We start from the raw sequence: 19,009 nt of genomic DNA, 5'->3' as shown, positions 1-19,009 counted from the left end.
ACCTCTCCGTTCCTCATCTACTCTGCCACTCATAGCACACTATCAGGCTTCCCCCTCCCCATCGCACTGCTTACCTGCTGCTCTCTGGTTGCGGCTTCCCGCATTGCTCACAGCTGCTCCAACCAGGCCGCTTCTTGCATACAAAAACGGAAAACTCAGCCGGCCTACTGCTCCTCTATGAGGCACCGCAGCAGAGGCCTATTCGCTCCTCTCCACTTTCCAGGCACCGCAGCGCCTCCACAATCTGCACTCAGGTTTCACTGCCCCGCCACTTGGTTGATCGCGGCCCAGTTCCGGGGCGGCAGCGCCTCTTCTCTCGCACACCTGATGATCTGGCAGCCACTCTTCTGGTCGCCCTACTGTCCGGCGTGCTGCGTCCTTTCAAGTCTACGCAGTTGTGGCCCTGCCACCACAGCTCGCTCCATTTCCCTGCAGACCACCATGATCCCCCCCGATCTTCAACCTCTGATCAGGGAGGGGTGGCAGCGTCCTGTGTCTTGTACAGCCGAGGGCCCCTGCCGCTTCTCTTTGCCACCGCCCCAGGGGTCCTGTTCGGCGTGTAGCTCCAGGTGTCTCACAAGCTGCTATTATTGTTTCGGCCTCTGCCTGCAGCGCATTTCAGCCTGGTGTATCGCTGCACACAGCGTCCAGGGTCAACCAATGTGTACCTCAATGGTCGCGAGGCAATCACCCTCCTATTTTTAGCCTCGATGCCTGCCCATTCTGCCAGATTATTGATGATTGCCTGCCCAGTCTGCAGAGCCTCACAGTGAGGTGGCCATCTTGCAGCAGGGCCTACCAACTCCCCTCATTTCAAGAGACATGTAGTTGCTTAATATTTTTAAATCTAGGTAGAAAATCAGATTCTGTTATTCCCCACCTTCCATTCCTCTTTAGGTGTCAAGACCATCTAAAATGTGTCCACAAATGGGTCAGTATTGAGTTCTCTTAAATGGGTTGAAGTTGGCTCTGTGAGACTTCTCTAAATGCACAGCTGTTGCACAGTACTACAGGAAAGATTTATATATCCATACCTGGTTTGGGAATGCCAAGTTTGTGCCAGTGCTCCTGCAGGACATAAAGACGACAGTCATATCAGCCTTGCTAAGACTTGTACCTTTTGAGATGCATGGCATCATGTGTCTTTCTGGATCTGAGTGCCCGATTACCTAGGTGCCCACTTCAAGAGGGTCTGGAAGCCAGAAACGGTGCCAGAAAATTGGTACCAGAAAACGGAGACTGGGAAGAGAAGTTTGACGGACTGTGCCACTCTGCTAGTCTGACAGATTCTTTTGTGCTGGTGCAAGAAAGGGAGCGTGTTGAGGGGAGCCGTATTTCAGAAACTTCTCTCTACTGTCAATTGTCACAGATGCCTCAGTGGAAGGTAGAGAGTCTACATGGGTGACCTTTCTTTCACCAGTTGAGAAATCATATAGTGTCATTATGATACAAACTGTCCACTCTGTATTCTTTCTTCTGTCCATTTTAGCAACAACAGCGTGCTACAAATAGACAACACAACAACCATACAGTATATCAACAAATGAAGGCAGTGGGACAAGTTTAGTAATCCTTCCGAGGGAAGCATTGTCCGTTTTGCACAGGGTTCTGGTGAGAATAATTTCCCTAATGGTGGTCCATCCTCATGGTTTATAGAACTGGAAAGCAGTCTTGTTCTAAAAGAGCACAAGTGGGTGCTAAATGACCATGTATTGCAACGTCATGTGTGGCGGGGCTTTCCTATTAAATCATACATGTTATATGAAAGCCAGGCCTGATTGTATATAACATGAAGGGCACTAACGCTTTACAGTGTATATGTGTAAGACTTGGGCCTTAAAGAACTAATATTCTAAGTGATGATACTGGCTACCAGTGTGTGCGAGATCGCCTTATTATTTCAGCTGGAGGTTGAAATTAGTCGTGCAAACACCAATAGCACAAACCCAGCAGAAAGGAATCTTCCATTCTCAACTCTAGAGGATACATGTAGTGATTAGCACTATAACACCAATTGATTATAGCTGCTTGCTGTTCAAGCACATCTCTAACATAAGCATTGTTTGTATTCTGAAGTGCAGATATTAAAGATTGTGTAGGAGCTACCCATTAGCTCTCCATTGAGAGTCATTGGGGGAAAAGGTATAAAGAGGCCTTGGAATTTGAAAGGGTCAGATACGAAGACCGATTGTGGTAGGCGGCATGCCAGAACACCTTTATCCTGCTGCAGGCTTGACCGCTTTCCAAGGTATGCAGGGATAGTTGTATGACTTGGCATAAATTAGAGGGATAATGAATAGTTCAGCCAATAAAATAACTATAAGGCTGATAGCATGTGCCTTATAGGTGTTATGTAGTGATCAATCTGAAAGAGACAAGTTAGTGATAGATTCCTTACCTTAGAATATCCCCAGGCGTCGGACTGGATCCGGAAAGTTTAGCAGTACCTCTGCGCGCCAGTAGGTGGCGTCCTGCAGCTCCGCGTCCATCACTGGCGTCGTAGGCGCCGAGATGACATCACGGAGAGTACTTAGGCGCCACCCATGCGTGCTTTCCATTTATTTTTCCGCGCCGATAGCGCAGATCCGGATTGAGCTCGTACCTGGGTCATTTTCTGACCACTTTTTGAGACTTTGTCTCCTTATCTTGTCTCCTGGTGCACATAAGGATGCCCGGCTTTAAGTCTTGTGGTTCGTGCCGCCGGAATATGTCGGTGGTGGACCCCCATGATGTCTGCCTCTACTGCCTGGAGACCGACCATCACTCCCAGGACTGTCGAGACTGTCGTGCCATGGCCCCGTAGGCCTTGCAGGAGCGGCGCCGGAAGTTGCTGGGGGCTCGGCATTCCTCATCGCCGCTCCGTGTCTAGGGGCCGTTCGCGGGACCACTCGCGGGACTGGAACGGTCACTCCTCGGGCTCTAAGTCTTCACCTTCAGATTCCGGTAAGCGACGCCATCAAAAAAAGTCGAAGAAGCGTGTTCGCTCTCCGACATCCCCCCGTCGCTCCTCGGAGGTGGACAAGGGGGACAGGGGCTCCTGCCCCTGCGGCTTATCCGGAGCCTGGGAGTCCTGCGGCCTAGCCACCATACCCGGGTCCGTCGGCCACTACCGAACAGATGCAAGAGTTTCTTGCTGCCGTGGACCGCCTTTTTAGGCCTCAGGCTCCCGCCGGCGCGCCTGCGGGCCCCCGCGGTCCTGTGTCCAGATCCTGTTGACCTTGCGATACCGCCTCTGGCGCCGTCCTCGGAGCCACTGGATCCATCGCCCTTGGCTCCGGCCACGGCTCCACAAGGTGCAGCTCCGCTAGCTCCGGCCATGGAGCTGCCCTTGGCTCCGGCCCCTGCGCCGCCCCTGGCTCCGCCAAAGGTGCCGCACTGGGTGCCGTTTATCCCGCCCCTGTCCCGGTTCCCGGGCCATTTTGTCCCGGCCTGGGATCCACATTGGGATGCGGCTCCAGTGCGGCCCCACCCGGCACTGTTACCGGTCGCCGCTGACACCCTCTCTGGCTCCGGTCCTGCCACCACGGCCAGCTCTTTCTACTCCGGAGCCAGATGAGGACAGGGATGGCTCCGAGGATCCCCTTCCGCGGCAATGTGACTCCGAGCAGGATTGGGTAGATGACCTTCAAGATGCGGGTGAACTTGATGTGTCTTCGGACCCGGGGTTAGCCTCCCCTCGGCCTACTATGGAGGAGGGCACCTCTTACAATATGGTGTTACGTCGAGCTGCGGAGGCTCTCCATCTCGACCTCCCTACGGTGGCCCTTAGGACCCACCTCCTTATCGAGGTGCTCCAGACGGCGTCTACGTCGTTGGAACCGCTGCTCCCTTTCAATGAGGCCCTTACCGAAGTCCTCTTGGGCACTTGGTTGCGGCCGGCCTTGGGGATGCCGATGGATAAGAACGTCGTTAGGCGTCATTGCCCGGCGCCTGGTGATCCTGCCTTCCTGACCACTCACCCCACGCCTGAGAGCCTGGTCATTGAGACCTCGACGTCGCAGAGTGCCTTTCCCACGGCCCCGCCAGATAAGGACTCTAAGTGGCTGGACCAATATGGCAAGAGGTTGTTCGCCTCTGCCAGCTTGGGATTGAGGTTGGTTAATACCGCCTGTTTGTTGAGCCGTTACTCACACGTGGTGTGGGATTCGGTAGCCGAGGTCTTGCCTCAGTGTTCTGATGAGGTCCAGGGTGTCCTTTCCCGAGCGGTTGCGGAGGGCAAGGATGCGGCCAAGTTTGCCATCAGGTGTGGCCTGGACACCATTGATTCATTGGGCAGGGCGATTTCCACGACTGTGGCGTTGCGGCGCCATGCCTGGTTGTGGACTACCGGGTTTTCGCCGATGTCCAGAGCTCGCTCATGGACATGCCCTTTGATGGCTCCAGCCTCTTTGGCGACAAGGCTGACACTGCCCTGGAGCGCTTTAAAGACTTGCGGGCCGTGGCCAAATCTTTGGGTCTTTCCACGAAGAACCAGGCCACGTCTGGATTTCGATCCTTTCGTGGCCCGGGTAAGACCACACAAGTGTGCTCCTCCACTAAGCCTGTGCAGAACCAGCCTCAACGTGGACGTGGACGTGGCTTCCGCAGGGGCGGGTCTGGTAACCAGCGAGCGGGTCAGTCCACTCCTACCCCGCTGCTTCCGCCTCTAAGCCTTCCTTATCCGAGTTTAGGGAGCACCCCACGCCCATAGGTGGCAGGGTATGACACCACCTCCACCACTGGCGCAAAATTACATCGGACAAGTGGGTGCTGCAGATAATATGCCAAGGTTATTCACTCCCCTTTCTGTCCTACCCTCCAGCCATGCCACCTCTGTACCACCGCATGTCGGGGGATCATTTGACTCTTCTCCGTCAGGAAGTCACGGCTCTCCTGGCCAAGGGGGCCATCGAGTGCGTTCCCGGTCAGGTAGTAGGGAGTGGTTGTTATTCCCACTACTTCCTTGTCCCCAAGAAGGACAAGGGGGGCCTGCGCCCCATCTTGGACCTCCAGAACGTAAATCGCTTCCTCCGGAAGGAGAAGTTAAAGATGCTGACTCTGGCTCAGGTCCTGGCTGCCCTGGACCCTGGAGACTGGATGGTGGCGTTGGACTTGCAGGATGCTTATTTTCACATCCCAGTCCTGCCGGCCCACTGGCGCTACCTGCGGTTCACGGTAGGCCAGGAGCAATTTCAGTTTGCCATGCTCCCCTTCGGCCTTACCAGTGCCCCTCGGGTGTTCACGAAGGTGATGGCGGTGGTTGCAGCTCATCCGCTGTTGAAGGCGGGCTAGCCCCAGGCAGTCGTCACCCACCTCCAGACTACGGCCGACCTACTGCATTTGCTGGGGTTCTCCATCAACGTGCCGAAGTCGCACCTGAGTCCTTCTCAGAAGCTCCCTTTCATCTGAGTAGTTCTGGATTCAACGCCGTTTCGGGTTTATCCTCCCGAGCTGCGAATCCGGAATATTCAGGCTATGATTCCACTCTTTCAGCCTCTATCCCGGGTTTCAGTCGGGATGATCCTCCGGCTTCTGGGCCTGCTGGCCTCCTGCATCCTGCTGGTGACACATGCAAGGTGGCATATGCGGGCTCTGCGATGGGACCTAAAGTTCCAGTGGGCACAGCATCAGGGCAATCTGGCCGATCACGTCCAGATCTCGGCGGGCGCTGCGCGGCAGTTGCAGTGGTGGCTCACGAATCGCGATTGAGTCAGTGGCAGATCCCTCTCCCTTCCCCGACCAGAGCACACAGTGGTGACGGATGCGTCCCTCCTGGGATGGGGAGGCCACATGGAAGAGGCGGAGTCCCGGCTCCATATCAACCTTCTGGAGCTGCGGGCGATCCGGCTTGCACTGAAGGCATTCCTTCCCACTGTCCGGGGAAGTGTAGTGCAGGTGTTCACGGACAACACCACCGCCATGTGGTTTTGCAACAAACAGGGCGGGGTGGGGTCCTGGTCCCTATGTCAGGAAGCTCTGCGCCTCTGGACATGTCTGGAACGTCAAGGCATTACCTTGGTTGTTCAGCACCTGGCCGGTTCTCTGAACGCCTGGGCAGACAAACTCAGCCGTCGGTGCTTGATGGATCACGAATGGCATCTGAACTTGGACGTGGCGCTAGGTCTCTTTCAGCAGTGGGGAGAGCCTTGGTTAGAACACACAATGTCATCTGCACGTTGGAATTTCCAAGGCGGCACTCGCTCTGCTATGCTTTTCGTTGCGAGTGGAGCTGCGGTCTGTTGTACGCCTTTCCGCCTATACCACTTCTGCACAGAGTGCTGAAAAAGATCAGGCGCGACCGGGCCCAACTCATTCCTGTGGCTCTGGATTTGGCTTGAAGAGTTTGGTATCCCGAGCTACTCAGCATCGCATCGATCCCTGATCTGTCTGCCTCTTCGGGAGGATCTTCTGTCGCAGCAGCAGGGGACGGTCCTCCACCCGAACCTGTCCAGCCTCCACCTCCAAGCGTGGAGATTGAGCGGCAACAGTTGACACCTTTCGATCTTCCTTCGGAATTCTGTGATGTTATTCTGGCAGCCAGGCTTCCCTCCACCAAAACGGTGTACGCCTACAGGTGGAACAGATTTGTGGCATGGTGCACAGCGAAGGCTGTGAATCCCCTCTGCCCCTCTTTCTGAAATTCTTCTGTCTTTGGCCCAGCAGGGCTCTGCTCTAGGCACTATCAAGGGTTATCTTTCGGCCATCTCCACCTTTCTACCGCTTCCAGATCAGCCTTCTCTTTTCAAGTCTCCGGTTGTTAACCGCTTCCTTAAAGGCATTACGCATACGTTTCCACCTCTGCCCTTCATAATGCCTCAGTGGGACTTGAATCTTGTCTTAACGTTTCTGATGTGCGCTCCCTTTGAGCCCCTTCATAACTGTCCTTTGCGTCTTCTCACCTTAAAGACTGCTTTCCTGGTTGCTATCACCTCTGCCAGAAGAGTGAGTGAGCTCCAGGCTCTTTCTTCCAAACCTCCTTTCCTTTCTGTTCATCCGGATAAGGTGGTTCTAAGGACCCGTCCTTCTTTCTTGCCAAAGGTTGTCACGCCCTTCCACATCGAGCAGACCATCACTTTGCCCACCTTCTTTCCGTCTCCGCATCCTTCAAGGGAAGAGGAGAGGCTCCACCGTCTGGATCCAAAACATACGCTCGCATTCTACCTGCAGCTACTCAGCAGTTCCGGGTGGATGATCAGCTCTTTGTTGGCTACGTGGGCGCCAAAAAAGGTTGGACAGTGCACAAACGGACTATCTCCCGGTCGGTCGTTCTGTGCATCAAAGCATGTTACTCCTTGGCCAAAAAGGAGCCTCCTGTTGGGCTGCGTGCCCATTCGACCAGGGCAACTGCAGCCACTACTGCCTTGGGATGCGGGGTCCCCTTGCAGGATATTTGTCAGACAGCTACGTGGGCCTCGCTGCACACGTTTACCAACCATTACTGCCTTGACAGTCTGGTCTGGAGAGACTGCTTTTTTGGCTGTTCTGTGCGCCGTGACTTTCTGGTGTAATCCTGTTTGCAGACCCTCGTCCGGGGTTGGTATTGCTGGGGTATCTATTCTAAGGTAAGGAATATATCACTAACGTGTCTCTTTCAGAAGTTACTACTTGTGTAACGATATATCTGTAAGAGACATTAGTCAGTGATCGATTCCTTACCGCCCCGCCCATCCTCCCCGTTCTGCAAACTGATTACTAGGGTCATGGTCATCCCCTTTTAGGGACCTAGTTTTATGCACCATTTGTCAGTAGCTTGCATGGCTCTGCATTTCGGCGCAGAATAGTTGTGTACAGAACTGACAGCGCGCATGGGTGGCGCCTAAGTACTCTCCGGGCCGTCATCTCGGCACGTACGACGCCAGTGACGGACGCGGAGCTGCAGGACGCCGCCTACTGGCGCGCAGAGGTACGGCTAATCAGAAAAAACTTTCCGGATCCAGTCTGACGCCTGGGGATATTCTAAGGTAAGGAATCTATCACTAACTAATGTCTCTTACAGATGTACCGTTACACAAGTAGTAACTTGTGCAACTAAACTATTAGAAAAAGTAGGGCTGTGTGATGTGTATGGTGCCATGCCGTGAACCTCCCAGTTTGGGGTGGGGTGGGAGGAAGGCGGGAATAACACAAGTGGTGAGATCTCTTCTTCTCAAAGAGGACATCAACCATATCTACTTTCCAGACTGTAGGCTAGAATTTGTATCCAGTCTGCACCTGCTGTACTCAACTGTATGGTTCCTTAGTACCTACAATGTGGTCTTCTAAACCTGCCCGAGGATTGCATGAAGAGCCTTAAAAGAAGCCCAAAGGCCTTTCACATGCTCTTTACATGTTTTCAAAAGGAAGAGATTCTGTGAATTGTCTCTCCAGAGACAATGGGACCCAAAAATTTGCCAAGAACAAATGAAATTATGTTGTTTATTTAGGAAAATCTGTCCTTTATTTCTCATCTATTAAGGTGCATTTGGCTGCCATCACTGCTTATAGGAAAAGTCCCCTCCCATACCTCATTTGTTCTCCATCCAAATTATTATTTTTTCTCTATAGGGCCTGAAGAATGTGTCTCCACAGTGAGAAAACAATCTCCCCTTCGGGACCTTAATATTTTTTTTCTCAATGATATGCGGCAATGCACGTGGCAGATCTTCAGCACCTTTTATGGAAAGTGGGTCTTCTTGTAGCAGTAACATAAGCTAGAAGGGTGCGTGAAGTTCAAGCTTTCTATTTCGTGGAACCCTATTTGATTTTCACCGTAACAAAAATTCCAGAAGATCTTATCCTTATTTTCTATGCCCCGTATTTTATTATTTTCACATCAGTCAAATAGTTTTCTTCCGAACATCTTTCAAAACGTTTAATCTCTGGCAGAAAAATTGATCCATACCATGAGTGTGAAAAAAGCCATAAATTCTACTTGGACAGAACCAAATCTTTTAGAAACTCCTCTAAAGAAACCATAGTTAGATTAATAGTTTCATATATCATTTCTTAATACCAAAACGCTGATAGACCCGTTCTAATTAAGCCTAATGCATATTTTCTTGATGCGAAGTGTCACGATCCTCTGTGTTTGCAGAGTGGTAACTTGGAGCTCTGTGCATTTGTTTGACAGACATTACTCTATTCACTTCGACTTTAGATACTCAGGTAGGATGGGTTTCCTTGTGCAATTTATTTGTGTAAAAGTTATTGTATTACTTCTGCCTTGGAACACTCCGTCTGGATAATTGAGCCTAATTTAGCTTGCTATTCTATTCACCCTTTCTGATAGAAACTCCTAGCTACAGATTCCTCACCTTTTGAATATTCCCCAGATGTGAGACTGGATCTAGAAACTTTTTAACAATGCCTCTGCATGCCCATAGGCGGCACAATGTGACGCCACACTGACGCCGCTCCGCTCCCAATCTTGCTGGGTTGGTAGACCATAACATTGAATAGCTGGCTCCTGTAGATTGTGCAGCAGGGATATGACCTACCTTTCATTCTCTCGCTGTCACACCTTCCACTATCCCCCTAAGCAACTGATTTATGGCAATCTCTCCATTTTGCCGCAGGATGTACTCATAGAGACTTCCACTGGAAGGAGAAAGTCAAAATGCTCACACGGATACAGGTCTTGTCTGCCCTCAACCCTGGAGATTGGATGGTGGTGTTTCACTTGCATTTCCATATATCCGTCCTGTGGTTACTACCTGTGGTGCATAGTGGGACAGGACCATTTCAGTTAACGGTGCTCCCCATTAGTCTCCTGGTGGTAGGATTGTTGAATGCCAGGGCGGACTAGCTCAGCCTTATGTGCCTGTTGTATCATGAGTAGTAATTAAACCAGAAAGTAGTGCATAATCCGTTCTGCGATTGGGGAGAGCATTGGCTGGATCTGGCCGCCACTGCCAAAAACACGCTATGTCAGCAATTCTGCGTGTTGGAGTTTTCAAGGTGTCTCTTGCATAGGTAAGGGTTCCGCTTCGATTGGAACTCAGGACTCGTATGCCTTTCGGCTGAAGCCACTCCTGCCCCAAATTCTCAAGATCAGCCCAAGTCATCCTAGTGGCCCCAGATTGGCTATAGAGAGTATGGTATCCAACACTCCTGGACTTAAGCATCTGTCTTTTGACCAGGCTACCCCTCTGGGAGGATCTGCTGTTGTAGCACCAATTAGGGTTCTGTAAGTAGGCCTTTGCAATGTCCACCGACATGCTTAAAGATTGAGCACCTTTAACCTTCCTCCGGAGATGGTTGATGTCATTTTGGCAAACTGTTATACACCTGTCGTTTGGACAAATTTGGGCTTTGTACGGTACTTGGCGATTGGGGGGGGGGGGTGCTAAAACAAATTATCGCACTGGGCGCCACCAGTGCTATAGCCGCCCCTGTGCATGGCTTTGCTCTGGTCACAGATTAAGAGTATCTTTCTGACTTTTTGGGAGGTTCCCGGAACAGCCTTCATTGATTAAGTCTCCAGTTGTTCTTTGCTTCTTGAAAGACATAGATTTGTTTCCTCCCTCTCCCTTTCTCATGCCACTGTTGGACACTAACTTGAACCTCACATTTCTGATGTGCACTTCCTTCGAGAAGCTTCACAGCTGTTCCTTGGGGCTTCTCACCCTCAAGGCAGTGCTCCTCGTCACCATAACATTAGCACTGCATGTGAGGGAGCTTCAGGCTCTCTGTGTAAACCCGCCATACACCACCACCTCAGGGGTGGCTGGTGACATTTGAAAGTGGTGGGGCGTAAAATGATAATCATACTGCACCGTAGCGACCGAGCGCAGCGAACGAGCCCGAAACCACTAGGGAGGGTTCGAGGGGATTTCCCCCTGAGAATTTTTTTTAAAAAGCGTGGACAAATGGTGCATTTTCAAGCAAATTTGAGAAAGCAGGAAGGTTAATAAAGCAATTGTGAAAGTGCAGTTATTACATTAATAGATGTCATAACAGAGGTAGCTGCTTATTCAGTATAACCACAGAGCTTCATACATTCCGTCCTATTACACTGCTGAATTCAGACTATAAGACTTTCATGAAAATCTCAGCTCTAAGAGTAGCAGAAGTTGCACAGCAGTTGGGAAACAGCCTTTACAAAGCATTGGGAACCACACATTACCTTTACCACGTTTCCATTACAACGCATGTGACTTTATCACGCATGTCTTTCCACACAGTTTATAGTGTTTAGGTGCTACAGAATGTACTTAATAATATGCCATTTGATCAGTAAAATCTGTTTAGTCCCCAAGTAGAACAAACACTAGAAAACTTTTAAAAACAGAGATAACAATGCATTTTATTTAACAAACAAGTAGCAGCATTCACTTTTTGTAAAGTAAATCAGCACGTCTCTCTTTCAGTGTAGCAAACTTGTCAATAACTTTTTGGTTGAAGTCCGGTATTTTTTGGACTAGCTTGTTCTCTACAGAGAGCATCGCCAAAGCATTGAGTCTTTCCTCTAGCATGGTGTTCCTGAGGAATGTCTTAATGCGCTTTAAGGCTGAAAAAAATCTTTCAGCTTTGGCTATTGTCATTGGAGTGGTAATGACAATTTTTAGTAAAGTCACTGTCTCTGTAAGTGACTTTTCCATATTCAGTTTATGTATTAAAGTCAGCAAAGTCAATGCACTTGTGGCCTTCCGGTACACAGGCATTCCGTACAGTACAGTCAACTCAGTTCTCAGCTGCTCTTTTTTGAGCATAGGATATGCTTCCACAGCCTGATTCAGAGCACGCTCCGGAAAGGATTCATCATAATTTGCAAACTCTTGACTTTGCAATAATGTGGCACTCACCAAATGTTTAGTGAATGAAAAACGTTCTTGTGCCTGCACAATTACAATGTCACATATCTCCTTTGCAATTCGACCCAGAGAGGTCATGTTTTGCCTGCGGTTTGCAAAAGTAGAATGCTCCAGCAGTTTGCTCTCTAAATTGTCAACCCCATCTCTCACTTTCCTTATGCTTTGTACAAATGTAGTGGTAGAGTCGTTCACAAAGACAGTATCTGTCTTTTCGTTGTAACCGATTGTATAACACATCGACATCAACCATTATTTCATGAAATAAAAACAGTAAGAACTGAAACTCTTTGTCTTGTAGTGTTCTAATAAAGCCATGGGCTTCATTCTGACTTGTGTGATCAAACTCATCCTTGGCTCCTATGGCTACAAAGCATTTCTCAAGGCCCTCCCTATTTTCAAAGATTAGGTTGACAGTACGAATGTTAAAGTTCCAACGAGTTGAGGATCCCCTTGGAACGCTTTTGTCCACAATCTCATGAAGGGCTTCTGTTCTTTTGGCGGAACGTGAGAAGAATGCTGCCATGCCTCCTATATCCTGAAAGAAAACTTGTGTCTCTTTGATACTGCCTGTTGCATAATAAGATTGAGTTGGTGGGCGTAACAGTGCACAAAATGAGCATTAGGGTACACATCTCGAATTCGTTTCTGTACTCCACTAAGGCTTCCACTCATTACGGACGCACCATCGTAGCTTTGTGCGATAATTTTTTGTTTTTGAGGCAGGTCCGGAAAAATTAAGTTCCGTTGACACAGTATAGCTTCAGTAATAGTTGCTGCACTAGAGTCTCTTAAATGTGTGAAACCATAGAACCTCTCCACAACCTTTCTGTCACTGTCAAGGTACCGAAACACTAACACGGACTGTGTTTTAGTGGCCACATCAGTGGTGTCATCAGCCTGAATAGCCACAAAGTCTTTGTTTCGCAACTCTTGCACAATATGGCTTCTTATAATTTTGGACTAATACCAAGCTTCCCCAACTTGGAGGAAGACTCCCCGGTGCACAGCTCTCAAATGAACCCTCAGCTGTGCAAGTCCTTATCAAATCTTTAGTTATTCTTATAATTTTGAGCATACACTCAAGGAGTTCATTTTGTATTGTTTTAGAGGTGCCCTTAAAGACTGTAGCACGTGCCAAATGTGTTTCCAAATCCTTGTCTATGCTTGCTATTAAATCCACTAGGCCTCGGAAGATCCCAGGTTTTGAGGAACTTTCTGATTCGTCATGGCCTCACAATGCCAGTTCGAAAGCACCACAGAAACGAATGCAATCAATGATCTTGGATAGATCTTGCGCTTGGACGCCCCAGGGCAGCAATCGCGCTATATAAGTTCACATTTCATTTCATTTATTTCATTCATTTCATTTCATTTCATTTCATAGAATTTGTCTGTTCTTATCAACGGCTTCATTGTGTTTTGGTATGGTTCTGCGATATGCATCATTTATCTGCTGCTCAATTGGTGCGTCTTCCCCCAACATTTCCAGTCTCGTCAGGTTTTCCATATGATTTCTTGTGAATGCATGCTTCTTTATTTTTTCTGATAAATGCTTCAAGTCTGTGATTCCTTGACGTGTCCAAGAAAAATCACCACCAAACAGCAAGCAGGGGAAGCAGAACAGAGAATTTCTTATAGGGCACCCTGTAAGCCAATCATCTTTTGTGTACCAGGCATTTGAGAATGTACGTTTTGACATTTTTCCTCTGTCCTGGGAAGTTTTCTGGAGGTTTATTTCAGGCTGATGAGGTCCTAATTGCTTTAAATGTAGTTTTTGTTCAAGTGGCCGTGCCTGGAATGACCTTGCAATCAGCTCTTGTACTGTATTCATGATGGTGTTGCTGGCCTTACCAATATATATATTAAAGAAACCTGTCAATAATCAAAGTACAACGTATAAGGTGCAGTGCACTAATATCAAATTTCAGTATAAATACATATATCTTGTGCAGTATCGTAATACATCTCCAACAGCTGCCCTTTCCACAAAATGACTGCTCAAAATACAGCCTTACTGCCTCCTGCCTCACTGTGACATAGTGGTTGCTGGAGGCACTGAAACACTCACTGCTTGAGGGCCTTGAGAGTGACCACATACATAGCCCTAACTCCCATGTAAAAAAATATAGCATCAGTTTCCTTACCTTTAACACTGGTGTTTGCTGGGTAGTAGCCGGGGTGAAAGAGCAGCAAAGGAGGTTGGGCTCCTCTTGTTGTTTGCCGAAAAATTGCCCCAAAATGCGGTATGTTTCAGGTTGTCAGGCTTTACCAGGTGCTGAAAATGAAAAGCTAACAATTTATTTTTCAAACACTAGGGTAATCCAACATAGACTGTGGGGAAAAAAAACATAACGCTCCAATTCTTTCCTTCCAGTTTGCATGCAGCTCTTAGATGACAGTTAATAGCTCGCTGTTGCATGTTAGGATTTTAACTTACAAGTAACAAAAGGATCTCTCTGACAAAAGCAGTGACTCACTGACCTATTTACATCATATGCATTTTGTGATCTGCATCAGGTACATGTTCTTTGCAGCAGGCACATTAACCTTCTGCGCTGCCGCCTGCTGCTATTTTTACTACTAGGACCACAAACATAGGCTAGCTCTGCCAGACTTCCAACGCACCTCCATATATAGGCCAACAACTGATTTTTCTATTTTTTGTACTTTGGAGGTGCGCTTGTGTCCTCAGCGTAGCAAGGAAGGCCATGACATGTCCCCTTTGACTGTTGTTTGGGTAGTACAGTACAACAATTATCCTGGTTTAGTGGGCGGCTCTGGGCCCTGGTGCCACTGCACCTGCTGCTCCAGTGCTAGCTACACCCCTGTGGGTACTGGGGTAGGTGGTGTTGAAAGGGTCTGAGGACTGCTCTTCCCCTGGTTTATGGCAGCTTCACTGCATGTGCGCACAGTCTTGATGAAACTCATCAAAATTAAATGCGTTTCTAAAGTTGTGCTGTGCACTTTACCTTCTGTGCTGCACCTGATCCCTCGCTGGAGTAAACAGAGGATGAAATAACAATGAAGGGAGGTAGAGTAAAAAGATAGGATTCCTACTCCACGGGCACTGATAAATAAACAAGAAGAATCCTACTTCCAGTGTGCACCACAAGGATGGGGAACACTCAGTGTTGTGTAAAATACCCCTCACACACCAACAGGCCCCTTGGTGTCATGCTTCATCATCGGGGTCTTCGCACCCCGCTAAGGGGATGCGGCACGCTACGACCTGCGACTACGCGGGAGCGTTAACAAGAATTGACTATGTGTGGTGTGTGTTCTTCAGGACGGGGTTGGGAAGTTGTGCCCCGTCCTGAAGAAGGAACACCAGTTCCGAAACATGTCGACGCACACCAGAGGTTTTGTCCCTAATTAAGACAACTAACCTCATTTTTTGCACACCTTTTTAATAGCACCAGCTAGGGGTATGGAATAAAGTTTTTTTCGCACCACCCACTAGCCAGGTACTTTTTTAAATTTTCACTACACCCTTCACTCACATTAATCCCCTCACTTGCACTGAACACACACCACACATAGTCAATTCTTGTTAACGCTCCCGCGTAGTCGCAGGTCGTAGCGTGCCGCATCCCCTTAGCGGGGTGCGAAGACCCCGATGATGAAGCATGACACCAAGGGGCCTGTTGGTGTGTGAGGGGTATTTTACACAACACTGAGTGTTCCCCATCCTTGTGGTGCACACTGGAAGTAGGATTCTTCTTGTAAACAGAGGATGGCCACTCAAAGGCACTTCTACACAACCCATGTTTACAGTGTGCAGGGTTCCGTGTGGGACTCCAGGCCTCCCTGTGCACTCCTGAACACCCTTCAAAGCCATATGCAGGACTGTAACAAGGCGCAGGAAGAAAGGGGCATTACTCCATTAAGTAGGTCCTGGGAGGGGGAGAGGTGCTGGGAGGCGGGAGTGCCAGCCAGCGGGAAAGCGGTGTTGAGGTGGGCCGGCTCACTGAACAAAACAGATAATTACAAGGCTCAAACAAACAAAGGCAATGACAAAGTGATAAAAGACTCAGACTACAAAAGATGAGGCACAAGACAAACGAGTGAAAGGAGGCTGGAGAGAGAGAGAGAGAGAGACATATGTAGCACAAGTGACAGAGAGTGACAAACAGCAGCCACAAACGGTGACTAATAGCACAGAAAACAAACAGGCTCAGACCGTGAATAGTGACCAACAACAAGCTCTAAGCCGTGAATAATGTCACTGAATGCAAAAGACAGAATGGAGGGAAGGGGAGATGAGTTGGCCTAACGGCTAGGGCAGTCAAACTCGAATCTGTAGAACTGGGTTCGAGTCTCGGCAATGACGCTGAACATCCTGTGATTCTGGGCAAATCACTTATTACCCCGTGCCTACCAAAAATGAATGTATCCTCATGTAATGCAACTGGTGCTATGTAAAGCGTTCTGATACCAGATTCGGGTCAAGTTTGCGCTATATAAAACTCAGTAAAAAAAAGAGAAAGGCACACTGAGGCAACCTGGAAATGCGCACTGGGCTTGGCAGCGAGGTGGGGGCTGGACAGCACCTGTCATGAACTGAACTTGTAAGTGATTTGTTGGCCTCGTGGTATGCAAGCCCCTTTCTGGTGTGTTTTAATAGTCAAGCTACACTCTATTTAGGGACTCCAGGCTTGTCTGCTCAACATTGAAACTCATTGTGAGTTAAATCCCAACCGTTGTACCCAGACATTTGGGTGTCGAGGTAACATAAATTGCTTGTCACAGGCATTGTCCAGTACCTCTAAGGTGCCCAAAATCTGTATAACTGGCCTGATAAGAGAGAATAAGACATCTACTTGTGATTGATGGAGTCAGTGTTGAGATGATATGACTCCAGTAAACGTGTCTGCAGTACAGAGTATCTATCGTTACTGCATCCTATCTAAGGCAGCTTTGGAAATCAAAGTAAAAAAACATAATGGGTTCCAAAGCAATCTATCCAGAGCCATGTTATTCAAGATGTCCCATTTCTTCGCTCTTCTTAAGGCATCACGCATAAAACGGCGGTCCATGAAGGCTTTATGCTAAGCACTTTCTTGTTATTATGCACTTTTCGATCATGAGAACATTAGGAGATGTTGTTCTACCACCTTTGGCCTTTCCTAAAATGAGGTCTTTTTTAACATGAAATTAATTTATTTTCCATGTTCTTTAGAATGGTGAAGATATGGGTTCTTGGGACCTCGCCTCTGCTGTGTAAATGTGCTAGTGGTCTGTGACTATGTTAGAGACAATGGTTAGAGTTAGACACCAGCGTCCTAAATTTTGCTTGTGCACAGTGGCTGTTAATCCAGCAGGGCATCATGTCCAGCCTGAGACTCTGAGATGCTTTAACTTTTATTAGACTTGCTGGAAGTGCATCAGGTCTCTCCATTGCAAGGGCCTCATTGCAAGGGCCTATCCTACCCAGGCCGACTAAAGTTTGGTTACTCGGTAAATATATCTCCCAAACAAGCCAGTTTCTAAACCCTTCCCCCTCCCCTTTACTCATACCAAACGTCATCCTATTACTATAAACTCCGGGGGAAAAAAATTGTGATTTTAAACGGGGACATGCATTTTTATTGTCATTTGTTAAGGAATGTATCTCTTGTGCTCACGGTCATTGATCCGCGTGTTTCCGTGTAGTGTGCTCACCCTCACGGTGTGTGGACTGAGATGGGGAAAGGCACGGATGAGACCTGAGCCCCGACATGAGCGTGAGTGAGGGTGAAAGACACAGCGAGTACTACAGAGTAACAAGAGCGATTTGGAGACAACTATAGCGCCCTTCCAGGAGGTTGTGAAAGAGAGGGATGAACAGCATGGGAAATTGAGTGAAAGAATTAGAAGAGAAAGAGAAGGCCTGTGTGAGAGAACAGCAGACTTGTAGTATGTGCCCGTGTGGGAGAGGGAAGTCGTAAGAGAGAATGGAAAACAGATAGATGGACACAAATATATGCAGAGGAAGCGCTAGAATTCAATGTACCATTACTTACCGATATTCTGATCATCTTTGCACAGAAAGTCGTGACGTCGGTGAGGCGCCTCAGTCAGTCACAGTCACGGACACAGTCTCTGCTGCCTGCGCACGAGGTGTGTGGCGAGCTCCTGGGACCACAAGAACCGACATCACAGCAGCGCACGCATCCCGGCGAAATGGCCAATCACTGCATGGCTTCACATGAAGTCACACAGTGATTGGCCATTAACAGTGCGGCTGAGGCAGTGTTGTGCCACCCCCACACGCGGCATCCAATGATGGATGCTGCGCGGTGGATCAGCCAATCCTGGTGCTGCATGCAGCGCCAGGATTGGCTAGGGGGGCACATTTGCTGCTCGCCCAGTCGCCCTTTGTAAACCCCGGGGGCTGCGGCCGGCTAAACCAGCACCCCCTGGTCCCTCTCTCTAAGGGGAACTTACAGTGCGCATGCTCGGGCTAGTTTCAACCCCAAATTGCACTTGCGCACTACGGTCTGCTGCAGCCTGAGTGTGTGGACTGTCTGTCACTCAAGCTGCAGCAGGCCACCCCCATGCGCACTCCGAAATCGCCGGGTTTGTCCCGGATTCCCGGCGGCGGATTGTAATTCATTTAATTAAGATTGCGATGCACAGCACATTGACGACGCGACGCCGACGGTGGGTCCATGTGGCTGGTGGGGCCACGCACCGTGGCTGCACCACCTTTGCAGACCAGGTGGTTTTACGTATATGGGCATCCTTCTTGCCTAAAGTTGAGACGCCATTATAAATCGGTCAAAACATAACCTTGCCGACGTTTTATACTCCGCCCCACCCCTCAAAGGAGGATGAGAGACTCCACCGTTTGGAACCCAAGAGAGCTGTAAGCTTTTATATTGATCATACCAAAGAGAACTGGGTCATCTATCGGATCACCGTAGAGTTGCCTGTAGAAAAATAGGGCAGTCTGTTCAGAAGAGAACCCTCTCCCGCTGGATTATGCTTTGCATTAAGGTCTACTATACACTGGTCAAAAAGCTGCCTCTGGAGTGACTGCTTGTTCATTCTTCCTGGGCTAAAACTGCTACCACTGCAGTGGCACACGGAGTCCCAGTCCTGGACCTTTGCCAGGCGGTTGCATGGGTGTCCGAAAGCATTATTGTCTTGACAGTCCAATTCGTCGAGAGGGGCATTTTGACCGCTCTGTCCTTCAGGACTTTTTGGTTCGAGTCCATTCACAGACCCACCTCCGAATACGTACTTCTTTGATATCT

General features: G+C 49.0%; 1 protein-coding gene across 1 annotated transcript in view; it reads left to right on the top strand.

Moving 5' to 3' along the window:
• Positions 1 to 19,009, top strand: part of XPNPEP1 (X-prolyl aminopeptidase 1) — a 410,780-nt gene that overhangs the window by 291,398 nt on the left and 100,373 nt on the right. The window lies entirely within an intron of this gene.

The sequence above is a fragment of the Lissotriton helveticus genome, chromosome 5_1, assembly GCF_964261635.1.
Source record: "Lissotriton helveticus chromosome 5_1, aLisHel1.1, whole genome shotgun sequence".
Classification (NCBI taxonomy): Eukaryota; Metazoa; Chordata; class Amphibia; order Caudata; family Salamandridae; genus Lissotriton; species Lissotriton helveticus.
Note: the sequence above shows the minus strand (reverse complement) of the source record. Positions and strands in the feature narration are given on the sequence as shown.